The sequence below is a fragment of the Aricia agestis genome, chromosome 18, assembly GCF_905147365.1.
Source record: "Aricia agestis chromosome 18, ilAriAges1.1, whole genome shotgun sequence".
NCBI lineage: Eukaryota > Metazoa > Arthropoda > Insecta > Lepidoptera > Lycaenidae > Aricia > Aricia agestis.
Genome location: NC_056423.1, coordinates 3,035,980 through 3,051,225, shown reverse-complemented (window position 1 = coordinate 3,051,225; position 15,246 = coordinate 3,035,980). Strand labels below are relative to the sequence as shown.

Below are 15,246 nucleotides of genomic sequence, written 5' to 3'. Positions count from 1 at the left end.
TTAGTGTTATATTTAGTACCGTTCATTCTACATTCCACAAAGGTCGATACGGATCTCGAGGCAAGGACGCCTGAAAGGCTGGCTATGACGAATTGTGCAGTTTCTTAAGAATTCCGTACACGATAAAGTTATTGACTGTCGCAACTGCACACGTTAAATGAACAATATTATAAAGGCGAAAGTTTGTTTGGATGTATGGATGTATGGATGTGTAGATGTATGGATGTTTGTTACTCTTTCACGCAAAAACTACTGAACGGATTTTAATGAAACTTTACAATAATATAGCTTAAACGTCAGAATAACACATAGGCTACAATTTTAACCGACTTTCAAAATAGGGGAGGTGTTATGTTCGTTTTCTTATGTTCAACGATTACTCCGCCATTTGTTAACCGATTTTCAAAAAATTTCTTTTGGTATATAGGGTATCATCCCAATTTGGTATTATATTCACAAAAGTGGTGATCTGATGAAGGATGCATAAGTAATCGAGGGAACTCCTCAAAATTTATTTGGAAACATGTGGTGACTTCGGTTTCGTGAGAAGTATTCTAAGCATATGCTACCAACAAGTAAGATTTTGCACCGAGGTACACCTGGTATACCGTGGTTCGGAAGGTACTGAGAAAACTCCTGATTCTTTATAGATACAAGTTTGGGAGTTTCGGCGTTGTTTTAAGAACGGAAAGCATATGCTACTATGCAAATTACATTCATCATCATCATCATCATCATCACTACCATATTATACCATACTTGGTACTACTAATATATATTCTGTGACCATACATCGTCTCATGGTTATGACTTATGAGCCTATAATGACCCTGTTATTGGTACTTTTCATAGTCTTTTAGATCGAGACTCAAGTTTGTCAAGCGATAATTGAAAAAAATCTATACTTAATATTATAAACCTGAAGAGTATGTTTGCTTTAACGCTCTAATCTCAGGAACTACTAGTCCGATTTAAAAACTTATTTCAGTGTTAGATAGCTAATTTATCGAGTAAGACTATAGGCTATATATTATCACGCTAAGACTAATACGACCGAAGAAACTCAGGAAAATGTGGGAAAAAGGGGGAAATATTAGATATTACGAACTACTGGAGCAATTTTTATGGCAATATTTGGCACAGATATAGAGTAAATAAGAGCTATTTTTTATGGGAAAATGTACGGTTTCCGTAAAATTCCTGATTTACGCGGGCGAAGCCGCGCGGAACATCTAGTACCTATTAAAAAAAATCAACGTATAGTCTGGCATAAAAGTGAAGAAATTAAAAAGTGGCAACATCGTAGTATCATTCCTTTCAAATCAATCTAAGAAGGAAAAGGGATGACACTACGATGTTGCCACTTCTTAATTTCTTCACTTTTATGCCAGACTATATAATTCCTAGAGATGATCCATACTTTAGATGAGTACGTAAAATCGCATCATCCCATATTCATACCTAAAAGGAAGACTCCTAACCCCACTTAGAACTCAAGATAACCCGAGCCAAATATAGGAGCACTGCCAAATACCTGGACCCATAAAATCCTGCGTTCAATTGCGTAGATGGTGCTAAATATACCCAGGTACTCGTCTGGCGCCAAGGTTCCCACTCAGAAGTATTTACGTCTAATTTATTGCAATATGAATATCAATTGTCGAAAGTGGGGGAAGCTACTCGAGCTGGTGTTTCCCGCGACGTTTATGGGTCACTGAACCCATCGTTTAAGATTCTCAGGACTGCGGTAGAGTTGCGGTTAATAGATTGTATGACAATTCTGTGCTGCTTACTTAAATGGGACGAAATGATTTCCTCAAAAGGCGATTCTAGAATCCGGAACATCAAATACACGGAGTATTTAGCATATTTCAACAACTTCCATTCCTTCCACGAGCTCATAGAAAAAAACGCCATCAAAATGTTTACATAATTCTTCTTGTTCTAATAGTTTATCGCAACTTTTCTAAGAAGAGTTTTTCTCCCATTTCACAGCGTTCAGATGAAACTGTTCGCTGGAATCAACGCAACCGTAATAGTTTTGTCATCGTAATGACTCGAGTCGTTGCGTAACACATCAATAGCTCCATTACTTTATTCACATGAACATTATAATAATTGAATTATGAAACGAAATTACTATGATAGTACTGCGTTGACGAAATCTGCTTCAAATTCTGGCGGCCCACGAATAATTTGAATATAAATGGCAACATTATTGCAGTAGTTTCTTTGAAATTACCTTCATCATATCATATCAGCCTACAGTCGTCCACTGCTGGACATAGGCCTCTCTCAATGAGCCTTATTTGCCAATGAGCCAATTACCTTATTATACTCATATCAGCTTGTTGCCATAGTAGACCACTTTTTGGTGGTATATGTGTGCTATGCTATCGGCAAAAATGTCGAGCAGCATCACTTTACAATGCCGCTGAATCGTGGGCGTCTCTGTTAAGGCTGCGTTTCCACTGAAGCGGAGGAGCTTAGCGGTGCCCGAATTGACCAATCGTGCTATTCCAGCGGAATGACAGCGAAGATTTCGAGCATGGTGATTGGTCAATTCGGCACCTCTAAGCTCCGCTTAAAGCGTCCAAAACTAATGGCACAGTTTTTCAGACTGCTCTGAAATTTTGTAGAATTTGTACCTTCATATTTTATGTGCACAATAAATTAACGAGAAACCGAAAAGGAAATCTTAAGCTATTGATTTTGCTTCTCCTAATTTTATGCAATAAAATCAACAGTATGTTATGGAAGGTTAAAATTACCACATTTATTATGCCTCCAATTTATCAGTGCAGAACATGGCAGATTTGTTATTACGGCAACAGATATTAACTGCTGTCCTAAGGCTGTATATGGGCATAGCCAATCAATTGGCTCTTGTTAAACCTACAATGTTAAATTGATATTCATATTGTAGATATTTGAGGTCCGCTATTAGCTTTATTGTTGTATCGGAAAACATCCGCCTCCAATTTTGAGAGTGTAACTGCAATTTTTTGTCATAACGCTTCTTGCATGAGATCGAGGGCGTATTGTTACGCCCTTCCGTCGCGCAAGTAACTTAACATTTATTATAATAACCCATCAACGGCTGCCGCTTAACAATCTTGAAAATCTAGTGTGTCTGCGATACCCACTCTGGGGATGCTACAAACTATCTATGCCTTGTCCTTTGTCATTTCCTGGCACTCAAATTTTATCTGAGTGTCTTTTCTTGTCTGCTTTGTCTTTGTGATTTAGGTCTGTTCAGGGGTTTAAGCATAGGGTGACTGATAAACACGATAAGTATGAAAGTATGAATAAAAAAGCATCATGGAAGTCCATGCCAATACAAAAGGCAGAGACAACAAACGACCTGCATTTAGCGCGTCAAGTAACGGTGGATAAATAACCATCGAAAATACCAGATAATTGTGATAAATGACCGTAGCATCGCAAATTCGGCGTAGCCGTGTCCAAAAAGTGATCCAAACATAAATCAATGGTTATGAAGGCATATGACATGTTACGTATGCCATTTCCATTAGCTTTCTCCCGCAAATGACGAACATACAGCCCAAACCCTGCTTGGCTGAAGAATACCTTATGCGTACAACAGGTGATTAAGGCAATTTTCACAGGTAAAATGACGTACATGACGACCTCTGTGGCTCAGTGGTGAGCGCGTTGGTAGCTCAAGCCGGGGGTCGCGGGTTCGAATCCCGCCGACGGAACAAAAAGTTTTCAATGTTCCCGGGTCTGGATGTGTATTAAATATGTGTATGATATAATAAAAATCTTAAAAATATGTATAGTATAAAAGTATTATATATAAATATTTCCGTTGTCTGGTACCTGTAACACAAGTCCTTTAGGTACTTAGCACGGGGCCAGACTGACGTGGTGTGAAGCGTCCATAGATATTATAATCTCGGGAGTTGCAATCTCAGCTTACGCACAAAGTGCATGTGAAACAACAGCGAATTGAAATCCAAGCCAGATTGGAGCTAATAAAAATTTCCAGGTCATCTGGATTTGGAGAAGCGATTACCAAAATTTGGATCAACTTATTCAACAAGTCCAAAATAGACACTCTCCTGCAGTGTTGCTATTTAAGACTGTATCAACTCGCTTGTCTTGGCATTCTTTACACAGGTGTTTTAAGTGATAATTTCTACAGAATTAGGAGTTATAAGCAAATGTTAACACATTTCTAGAATAATTATCACAGAACCTATCTGAAATGCGATATTCCGTATTGCGGTCAGCAAATTATGCTTTTAAATGGGCTCAACCCACAGAGGTGTGATTTTCTAGACTCGTTACATCATGCCTAGGAATTTTAGATGATTATTTAGAAGAACTGCCTACTTTTGTACATTTACTAGCAGCTCTATGTTTACAATTATTTAAATTTATATTTCCTTTCTGTTGTATCAATATTATCCTTTAATTTTTCTACTTTTAACTTAAATTATTGATGAAATGAAATTTCTATTTTATGATAAACTTTCTTCTATTCTACATATACAGTGTACTAACATTATAATTGTGAGTTCTGTTTAGTATTCAAGACCTGCACTAAGGGTAAGTTAAGTAAAGAGATTAGAGAGATTCTAAGTTAGTAAGGTATTTAGAATCTCTCTAATCTCTATCTTATTTATAGGAAGATACCTTCATATTTTAGTTCTGCAAGCTGTTTGCGTATAAATACTCTTGTCCTTTTTATCAGTTCAACCTAGAACCTCTTTAAGTTTTATACTTTTACATTGCTAGAGCCTAGAAGCTTGTTAATTTATGTATTTTTTTACTTTGCATTTAATTTTATGCTAAGTTTCTTTTTTTATGTCACAAAACTAATACTGCTTCAGTTTTTAGCAGAGATTTATGTGCTAAGGTAAAATACCAGGCTACTTTGGGTTATTTTTTATATTTTTCATGAGGTTTTGAGTTCAAGGTTTCATGTGCCGCAGAAGATAATAATTTGTTATTATGATATTTCATTTACTTAATCTGTTAAGTTTTAATGATAAACGAAAAATAAGTATTACAGTAGACATGTAATTTAAGTAACATTTTCTCAGTGTCTATTGTTGAGACTAATACACAATGGCTGCAAGCAAGGACAACTACTTTTTGTACTTAAATTAACTCTACCTACTTCGTAATGGGCTGGCTTGAATCGCTTGATTATAGGGAAATCACTTTTAGTGGATATTTTAAAAATAAACCTTCTAATCCAACCATTGGATTTGCATTGTGATTAAAACTCAATATTTTTTTATTTTACTAATTGAGATTTATGTATTAGGGTCAGTCAAACCTAAAAGACTTAAAAAAGGCGCGTGGAGGCGATGCACTAGATTCTAGAACACATTATAAGACCTAAGGTCAGCTTACGTTGCATGACGCGTCGAAGCATTCGTTAAAATAATACACGAGCAATTCAAAACTAAACTTTATTCTCTACGCAAGAAGATACTCGTATTGACAGACTTGTCGCTCGCGGTGTAGGGCTGCCTGTTCCATAGTGCCAAGCCAATAACCGGCGTCGCATACTAAAAATCTACATTGCTCTGCAAGGGTTGTTAAGAGGAAACACCAGGGGCGAGAGAAATTTAAAATAGGTATTTGAAAATGTATTGCTGTCTCACCAATCTAAAGTCTCCCACCGCAGAGCGCGATAGAGACAACACGGCAAAAGTTCTAATAAAAGAACAGAAAATCTTCGACTCGTTGTCCGCTGATTCCTTCTCCAAAACTTAACCGATTTAAGTACTTTTTTCATTAAGAATTAAAGCAAGGCTTGAGCTGTGTTCCTATGTTTTATTTTTTTTGTATATTTTAGCCAGTTTTGTTTTCTGGGTGTTTGAACACAGAGGAAAATCTGGCCATTTTTTGGGTTTTTGGACGTTCTTATCTTTTTTAATACTTAATAAAATTATGAAAAAAAAAAGAAAACATAGGGACATGCTAATAGTGGCCATAGATATTCAGGAAAAAAGTCATAACACTACCGGCATTATCCAGAAAGGAAACAGGGGACAAAGTTTGTATGTTCTGTGGCAACTTGGCAAGGGCTGCTTTTGCGATACGACGCCTCAAAATATTGTTGTGGCCTGGCCTTTAGGGCCGCGCCACACCGGAATGGCAGCGGCGAGGCGAGCTCTTTTAGTGTCATAGGATTTTAAACTTTATCTTCATTATTTTAATACTTACTATACACGATTTCTTAAACGATAATATAGTGTCGCTTAAGAAATCGCGGAGGTGCCGCCGCGCGGCGCGTGGACCCCCAGGGGTCAGCGTGAGACTAAACGGGGGTCTACGTTGGCCCTGACAAAAAAATGGGGGTCCACAAATGTAGGCGGGGGTCAATATAAATTAATTTGGTTAGCAGTAAAGAACTTCTATGAAGGTTTGATTTCAATGAAGCGACATCGTCATGTTTGACAAAGCTTCCATTTCCACTTTACTTTCTACCCAAAGGGTAAAAACGGGACACTATTACTGACTTCGTTGTCTGTCAGTCTGTCAGTCAAATCGCGGCCACGAGCGGCCACGGGCGGCCGTAAACTCCTCAAGCGATACTATGTATTACAATAATGAAGATAAAGTTTAAAATCATATGACACTAAAAGTGCTCGCTTCGCCGCAGCCATTCTGGTCCGAGCGGCCCTAGACTAATTTCAAAATGCATCGCAACGCCTCGCAACGTTGCGATGTGACCTATCAAACTGACCTATAGTCTAACCACGAACCTACGCGACTTCGCCATATTCAATAATACATGAATCAGATTGTCTTTTTTCGCGATTTTCGTAATCCTGCTCTTGTTTCGCCTTGACATGTATCGTTTCACAAGTTGTTGCAGAAAATACAATCAATTCAGGTTTCTCTGAAAATATGTCTAATATTACGCTTGCGTCTGATCTGTTACTTATTCGTTCTATAGATGACCATTGCCCAGCAATAGGATATAATGCTACAATGTTTTGGGCAGTACCAGCATATACAGTAGGTAAAGATAAAGTTTTGTTCCACGTTTGGCAACGGTTTACGGTTGTCAATATTCAGATATGACGTGTGCAACATGTCGGATTATTTGCCGTCGATTTACGGCCGTTCCCAATATTTGATCTATCTCTGGTTTTGCCTTACTAGAGATAGGAATAGCTCACATTAGACATTGGAGACATATATTTTATGTCAATTGTGAGCTATTCCTATCTCTAGTAGGGCAAAACCAGAGATAGATCAAATATTGGGAATGGCCGTTATTGTAGTTACCATTTTTGGCCCAATTTTGCTTTATTCGGAACGAACGGACGGAATTTGAACCCTATGTGCGCGAGTCCGACTCGCACTTGGCCGTGTTTTTTATTTAAGGGCGTATTAAAACCGACAATCCCAACCAACTTTGTGATTAAAGAACTGCGTGCGACTGAATGAAATAAAAATTATATACATATTGTTTACTGTATAACGAAAGCGTACAAAATGTAAAACCACAGTTAAAGAGTTAATCTGGGTTAAGGTTATACAGTTAATTCGTTGCGTAATGATACCTTGTTGTTGCTATAAACAAATAAATCTATATTCTGTACCTACTGTGTAGTTAGAGGCGTGTGTAGTACAAAAATAGATTTATGATCTTTTATTTTACGAATATATTATCTAAGTAGAATTAATAATATTATACAGTAGCTCCCAAAGTGGTCCAGGTGGACCCCCAGGGGTCCACGTGAGACTAGACGGGGGTCGTTGGCCCTAACAAAAAAATGGGGGTCCACAAAATATTATATAGGCGGGGGTCAATGTAAATTAATTTGGTTAGCAGTAAAGAACTTCTATGAAGGCTTGATTTCTACTTTACTAGACAGTATGACTATGGTAGACACCTAAAGGGTAAAACGAAGACAACGAAGTCTCAGTATAAATAGTGTCCCGTACACTATTTATACTGAGACTTCGTTGTCTGTCCGTCTGTCTGTCTGTCTATCTCCAGGCTGTATCTCAAAAACCGATATGGCTAGACTTCTGAAATTTTCTAGATTGTGTACATATTTATATCTGTTGCCGCTATAACAACAAATACTAAAAACAAAATAAAATTAATATTTAAGGGGGGCTCCCATACAATAAACGCGTTTTTTTCCTTTTTGCTCGATATCGATAATGTCAACAACCCGCAACAGGTAGGCACTTGAAATTTTCACTTAATCCTCAATTATATTGTGTACTTTAATAATTAAAATATTAAAATAAAATAAACTCATACAAAAAACAAAAATTTTGCTCTATAATTACGGCACGGTTCCTTTCTGCGCGAGTTCGACTCGCACTTGGGCGATTTTATTTTTTTACATCAGCATGCTTATTTCTTTATGTTATTTTTTTTTTCTTAATTTATATACCTAAGCCATACATCTTAAGGATTAAGTCGGCCTTTTTGTTATTATATAAATTAAAATGGTCTACGCGCATCGCGTCTTTTCGTGATTTTTGTCCAAGCGTTTGCAAATTGCATGCAGATAACCGACATAAAAAAGTGTCATGTACACTATGTGAGGGCGAAATTTGCAAACAATGACGGGCAAAAATGCACGTAACACCTTCCTCTTGCGCGTTTTAATAAGTACTTTTTATACTTATTGGTTCCGTAGTAAATATGTTCCAATTAAAGATGAACCGACTCGTCGCCGACTAGTCGGTAAGCTGACTATCCGGCCACTTTTGTAGTCGGCGGATAGTCGGCAAAAAGCGCCGACTATCGGCTCTTTTATTATTCTGCTATTATTGAAATTACATTTAAGAAAAACCTTGATTAATGATTATTTAGAAATTAAATGGATTGTGTCTGAAATTACTTGCTGGTAAAGAAATATATTCTATGACATCTACAAATAGTATCTTACAATATTTGGTACAAAAATACTTTGGTTCAATAATCCTGAAAATATCCTTAAAAGGCAAAAGCATCAACTGTATCATGACGATCACACGATCCGACACGTTCGCAGGCCGCAGCAGTAAACGAAGCGTTACGGAAACATCCGAAACCATGATCGGTTTGGCCGACTAGTCGGCCGATTAGTCGTCTTCTTTGCAACCGACTAATCAGCTAGTTGGCCAAAGTCATGATCGGCACATCTCTAATATGTATAGGCAATGATATTCTATGTTACTAACGTTAGAAACTCATTGTGTATAGGTCTACCAGGATCTGATGGCAAATTTTGATGGCAGATTTTCAAAAAATATCCTTGATCATTGGATAAAATTTTATATAAATTTGCATGTTTCACGACACAGAATCAGCCTAGCTATAAAAAAAGGATCAAAAAGTTTTATTCCAATCACCCCGGTATTGCTTGATTCAATTTCTTTTCTCACTTTTTGCCATGAGATTCTGGTAGACCTATAAATTGTGTTGATGATGAGATGTTCATGATTTTTGGAATCAATTATATTCCATCAACAAAAACAAATGTTTCTTATAATTGTAAATGAATAAAAATGAAAAGTTGCTAAATGCTAACTAATTAATATAAAATTATAAATATTAACTGTGAAATAGGAGTATAAAATTATTGTTACGAAAATATTTGAAAATTTTCAGATGCATGAAACGGAACTTATGTCAATAGAGATTGACTCTATCGAATCGAAATCAAATCGATAAAAAAGGGCGGCCATCTTAAATCGCCGGCACTACTGAAATGTCAGTACGAAATCGATAATTTCGATAATTGCAATGAGGGATTTTCATTTATATTTTTTAATTTTATTTTTAACAATCTTAACTAGATGGCGTAAGGATAAACTTCTAGATTTTCTATTGGTTCCTCACCGATCTGAAATTATCTGCAGGTTGGCATCACTGACTACATATGGGTTGTGTTTCCAAAAAATATCAGTGTACTGTCAAGTGTGACATAAATCAAAATATCTTAAACCTAAGCGTTCATTGGCCTAAGCTATTAGGCCAGTATACTGGTAACAGTTTAGGAACACGCTAACATAATATAATACTTGTCAAACTGAAAACTGACAACTGAAAGAGTTTTGGCGGGCATGTCACTTTCAAACTTCTTCTACTTTTTATTGTTGGTGTGGTTTTTATTATTTTTTCCCAAATTGTATTATTTGGGTTTTTGATGTTAATGTTGTCAATACTAAAATTTATAATTCCTGTGACATTTGGTGTGAATATCGGTAGATAGGGCTATTTCTTCCGTGAGTTTTAGCTAAAACATCGGTTTAATAACTTTATTATCCTATTTATTGCGTCTTGGAATATTATTGCGTCTTTTTCAAATTGAAATGTATCAAGTTTTATATTCTTTTGCCCAGTTTTGTAGCAATTATTGATGGTATTCCCTGGTATTACCGATAGTTGTCTACCCATACGCCATCTAGTTACTGAAATGGAAACTGTTTGACAATCAAATTAAAAATATAGGAAAATCCCTCATTCCTTTACGAAGTTTTTTTTTATTTTATTTTATTAAATAAGGGAGCAAACGAGCAAACGGGTCACCTGATGGTAAGCAACTACCGTCGCCCATGGACACTCGCAACATCAGAAGAGCTGCAGGTGCGTTGCCGGCCTTTTAAGAGGGAATAAGCTCTTTTCTTGAAGGTTTGCAGGTCGTATAGGTCCGGAAATACTGCTGGTGACAGTTCGTTCCAGAGTTTTACAGTGCGCGGCAGAAAGTTGCGCGAAAAACGCACTGTTGAAGACTGCCACTCATCAAGGTGATGAGGATGGTATGTTTTTCGCGTGGGACGATAGCGAAAAGTTGCAGGTGGAATGATTCCGAACAATTCCTCAGAGCACTCCCCGTGATACAACCGATAGAGGATGCAGAGTGAAGCTACATCTCGGCGTAATTCCAAGGGGTCCAAGCTGTTTGAAGTGATTCGATATTTTTAAATAATCGATTAATTTTTGTTAGGTAACTTACCTACTATTGTCAATTATAATGCGTCACGCATATCATCATAAAACGCACAAACTATAGCACAATAGACATAACGACCAGTAGTTCGACTGCAAAGAGACGGACAGGTTTCAATATCTGTCAAATTCGTCGGGTTTCACTAGGATTATGAACGGAATGTGCCTCGCGCTGGCTGATATAATTTATTTTTAAATATTTAAAATAAAGATTTCAAAATTAGATTCTGACAATTGTAATCGCATGTGCCAAAACATAAACAACAATACGACCAAAGAGGAACACGTCCAGCGAATATGTCATAGTTTTAAATTCGTAGGTGACAAGTTAACAACCCTAGCGACGATTTTCGTCATAATACGTCAAATTTAAAAATTTCAACACCAGTTCTAAGACGGCATACTCTATCATTCTGTCTACTCTGACTATAGGTAGAGTAGGGCGCAGCTGCACCGCGCCGTGATAAATTAATATTGTGACGTGAACTACGCCGCAGGCTGAAAAAGATTGGGAACCCCTGCCCTAAGGGGTTACAGACTACAGTATAAAATACTCAGCGCGGGTAAAATCTAAAAAATCTAAAAAATTAAACATACTATTACTATATTAATATATTATATTATATTAGAAAAATATATAAATGCGAGTCCGTATGTGTGCCCAAACCGCTAAACCGATTTTGCCGTTTGGTATGGAGATTCTTTGAGTGACTCGGGAAAGGTCATAGCTGAGTTGTGAGAGTGATCTCGAACTACTATAATAATAATTCCATATTTTATCAAAACTTGTCAGTAGGTTTGCGTGCAAAGTAACAAACATACCAACTTTCGCCTATTAGTGTGATGATGGTGCACTATTTTCCTTTGTTTACGATTATAAAAAGCTGTTGATAGCTGACGTCTTTGTCTCACACTGAAAAAAAATTTGTCTATGGCGGGGATTTACCTCAGTGCAAGTGATCGATTTAATTGTACTATTGTTTATTCACGTAACAACCTAATTCCCATCGAGAGGGTTCCGAGAAATATATTGTCATTGTTTTTACGTAATATTGGTAATAAAGCATTATGTTAAGGTAACCTGACTCTTCATAAAGTACCTAATTACTAATCAGCATTCCGTTTAAAAACATAGGGTAAGTTCGCCCTTTCGCGTCCATAGACCAATTCGCGTCCATTTTGCGGATCTTCCTTTTTAAAATCCCGAAAATAAGTAAACTAACACACCAATCAAACGAAAAGTCATTCCCGCTAATACGTCAATGTATACGAGGTACCCTCACATGGACAAAAGGTCCGTGCGCCAAACCAAAACCGTTTAGAAGAAATAGTTAGCCTCGGCTGTTCAACAAGGGAGCATGTGCGCGCGCTCGCGCGACAAAAAAAATAGTGTGCAGCGGCGCGTTCGATGGTAAGTTTTTTATTGTTTTAAGTGAAAATTAGGTTACATAGTTGTTTGTAGACTATTATAATGTAAAAAGGAATAATATTTATTATGAATTTGCTTATGTTTTTTATATTTAACGACTGAAATAAGGTGGACGCGAATTACTACATCGAATTCACAAAATTTCTACTTTGCGTCCACCTGTGGACGCAAACTATACCTACAGGGGATGATACATAAACCAAATTGCGTCCACTATTTTCGTTAAATATTTGCATGTTGACTTGCATGTGAAAATAATAATTATGAAATGTATTGTTTATTATTATATTATTGTATATTTTTTATTAAAAATATGTTTAAAAATTGTATTTTTAAATAAAATGAGTTCTTTTATTCTTTTTTTTCTATTTAAGATGAGTTCTTCGGAGAAAAGAAAGAAGAAGGAAAGGAGAACATACACAGAAGACGATTTAAAGAAAGCGTTAAATGAAATTCGAGAGAAGAATAAATCGGTAAGACAAATATGTAAAGAATATGCTATTCCCAAGACCACAATATTGGATAAAATCAGTGGGCGCAGACCAGATGGAGTAAAGAAACCTGGACCAGAACCAGCGCTAGGAGTAGATGGTGAAAAAAAAGTAGTTGAATGGCTTCTTGATATTTCCAAATGTGGATTTCCAGTGAAAAAGCAAGAATTGTTGAATACTGTTCAGAAAATAATTCGAGATGGGAAGTTTAAAAATAATTTTAAAGATGATCGCCCAGGTCAAAAGTGGTTTGAAAAATTTTTGTTTTTTTTTACCTATTAGTCCTACTACTTAGGTACCTTATATATTTTTAAGTTCAATGTTGAGAAGATTTTGATTATTTTTTTGAGATTCTTTATTATGATAATAATGTTGATTTTTATTACAGTTTACTTAATTACATTCTGAAATAAAGAAATAATTGTTAAAATATATATTTTTAAGTTCAATGTTGAGAAGATTTTGATTATTTTTTTGAGATTCTTTATTATGATAATAATGTTGATTTTTAATACTCTGAAATAAAGAAATTGTTAAAATACAATCTTTTTTTATTTTCTTAAAATATCACCCCTATATTCCTTTTCTAAGCTGGTGGACGCTAAATGGTCCACGGGTGGACGCAATTAGGATTTTGTGGACGCAAAGTGGGTAAAACGCCTTATTCTGAAGTTTATCTATTTAAAAATGTAACATAAGATGCTTCGAGTAAAACTGAAAGTTAATCTTAAAATAGACTAATATATTGATCACATAACATAATTTTTTCATAGAAATGAATGTTGGGACATTATTATTTTCGCCATCAAACTTGCCAACTGCACTAAATGGACGCGAATAGGCGAAATTACCCTACTTAATGTTTGCCGCCGCCAGACATTTAAAATTGTAGCATTTTAGCCACTGAGCTTTGTTTACATTAAGATTGAAATTTATTACAACGTATTCCTTATAAATGTAAATGATGCAGTCGAGTTGAAGGATTATTCTTAAAACTTCATCGTACTTATTTTTACTCCAAAGAAAAGAGTTTGATCGACAATCTACACATAAGTATTCAAATGAAATCTTAGGCGCTTTTATGTAATTTGGCTTGTTAGAGTACCGTAAATCGTAAAACCCATTTCAAACCAGTGCGGTCTGCGGCCATAAAAAATGTAACAGACCATAGACAAAATTATATTTCTTCACAGTGCGTGTTTATAATGACTACAACTCGCGGGTACTGGCGTCTGGCTAGTGAGGCAACAAGTTTTCTACGAAACTATTTTCATTATATTTTTACTTGCATAATATTTTCAAAGTACCTACGAAATTGGTCATACTGTGAATTAAGGGAAAGTATCGTACAGGATCAACAATAGAAATAGATTCTAAAAACCTAGCGGAATTTAGGTTATTTTAGACAATCATTAATTAGGTATTGTTTTGGTTGCACAAGAGGTCGTATCTATTGTTATTTCTTGCAGAATGACATTATTACAATACCTTCTTGTTAATTAATGTTAAAGTTTGTGGAGTTTTCAGAATTCTTGCATTTTGTAATTTAGTAGATAACGCCATGGTCCATGGACGATTATAGAAGGCGACCCGGCTGGCAGCCGGCAGGTAAAAAACGGTCGGTACTTCAAAACACTTTCGTTTCTGTATTTTGAATTTGGAACACTCGGTTTGAACTTCGAATTTAGAACGCATCGGGTTTCCTTTTTCAAATGCGTACAAGCAATTGCTATCGTAGGTGTTTGCGTAAACAGATTTCCTACGTTTTGCCTACGCACGACCATAACTTAATTAGAAAGATGCTAACGACCTACATCTAACCCACAACCGTGGCTGATCATTCGAAACTACAGGTTTTTTTTCCGCGAATACACCTAAGAACCGGCATAGCTCGACAAACCATGGATGGAAAGTACAGTTAAACTTTAGAAATACTCACGCAACGATAGCCGTAGACGTTTAGAAGAGATCACGTCGCCAGATGATTTTCGAGGACACTGTAACACAGGTTCAGTTCACTGTTATGCGGCACAGAACGTTTAATTACCAGTGTGTTATTTTCACAGGTCAGTTCTAAATTAATACGGTAAATGCAATTGCGGAACGAGAAACACTCCGACGTGCATTCAACGCGACGGCGCGCGGCGGACTGGCGGGCTGAGGAGGCGGGGGCGGGGCGGGGGCCGCGGCCAGCGCCAACGTCACTCAGGTAAAATCTCGCCATCTCCCGCTCACTTCACTTTGTTGCACATGAATTTGAGATCACTGAGATTTCCCATATCAATAATAATAAATACGTTCCCTATTGCCTACAGATGCTGTTTTGTATGGCTTTAAATAAATAACTCATGTAACCATATTCTGCCACAGTCAGT

The 15,246-nt window shown here is 36.5% G+C and overlaps 1 protein-coding gene across 3 annotated transcripts in view; it reads right to left on the bottom strand.

Annotated features, from left to right (window-relative positions):
* The window catches only part of LOC121736273 (LIM domain only protein 7), a 174,359-nt gene extending 159,344 nt beyond the window's left edge, over positions 1-15,015 (bottom strand). For all 3 annotated transcript variants that reach the window (XM_042127363.1, XM_042127365.1, XM_042127366.1), the window contains exon 1: positions 14,811-15,015. The gene's annotated coding sequence lies outside the window, so the exon portion shown is untranslated. The remainder of the gene's footprint in view (positions 1-14,810) is intronic.
* Between the last annotated feature and the right edge of the window lie 231 nt (positions 15,016-15,246).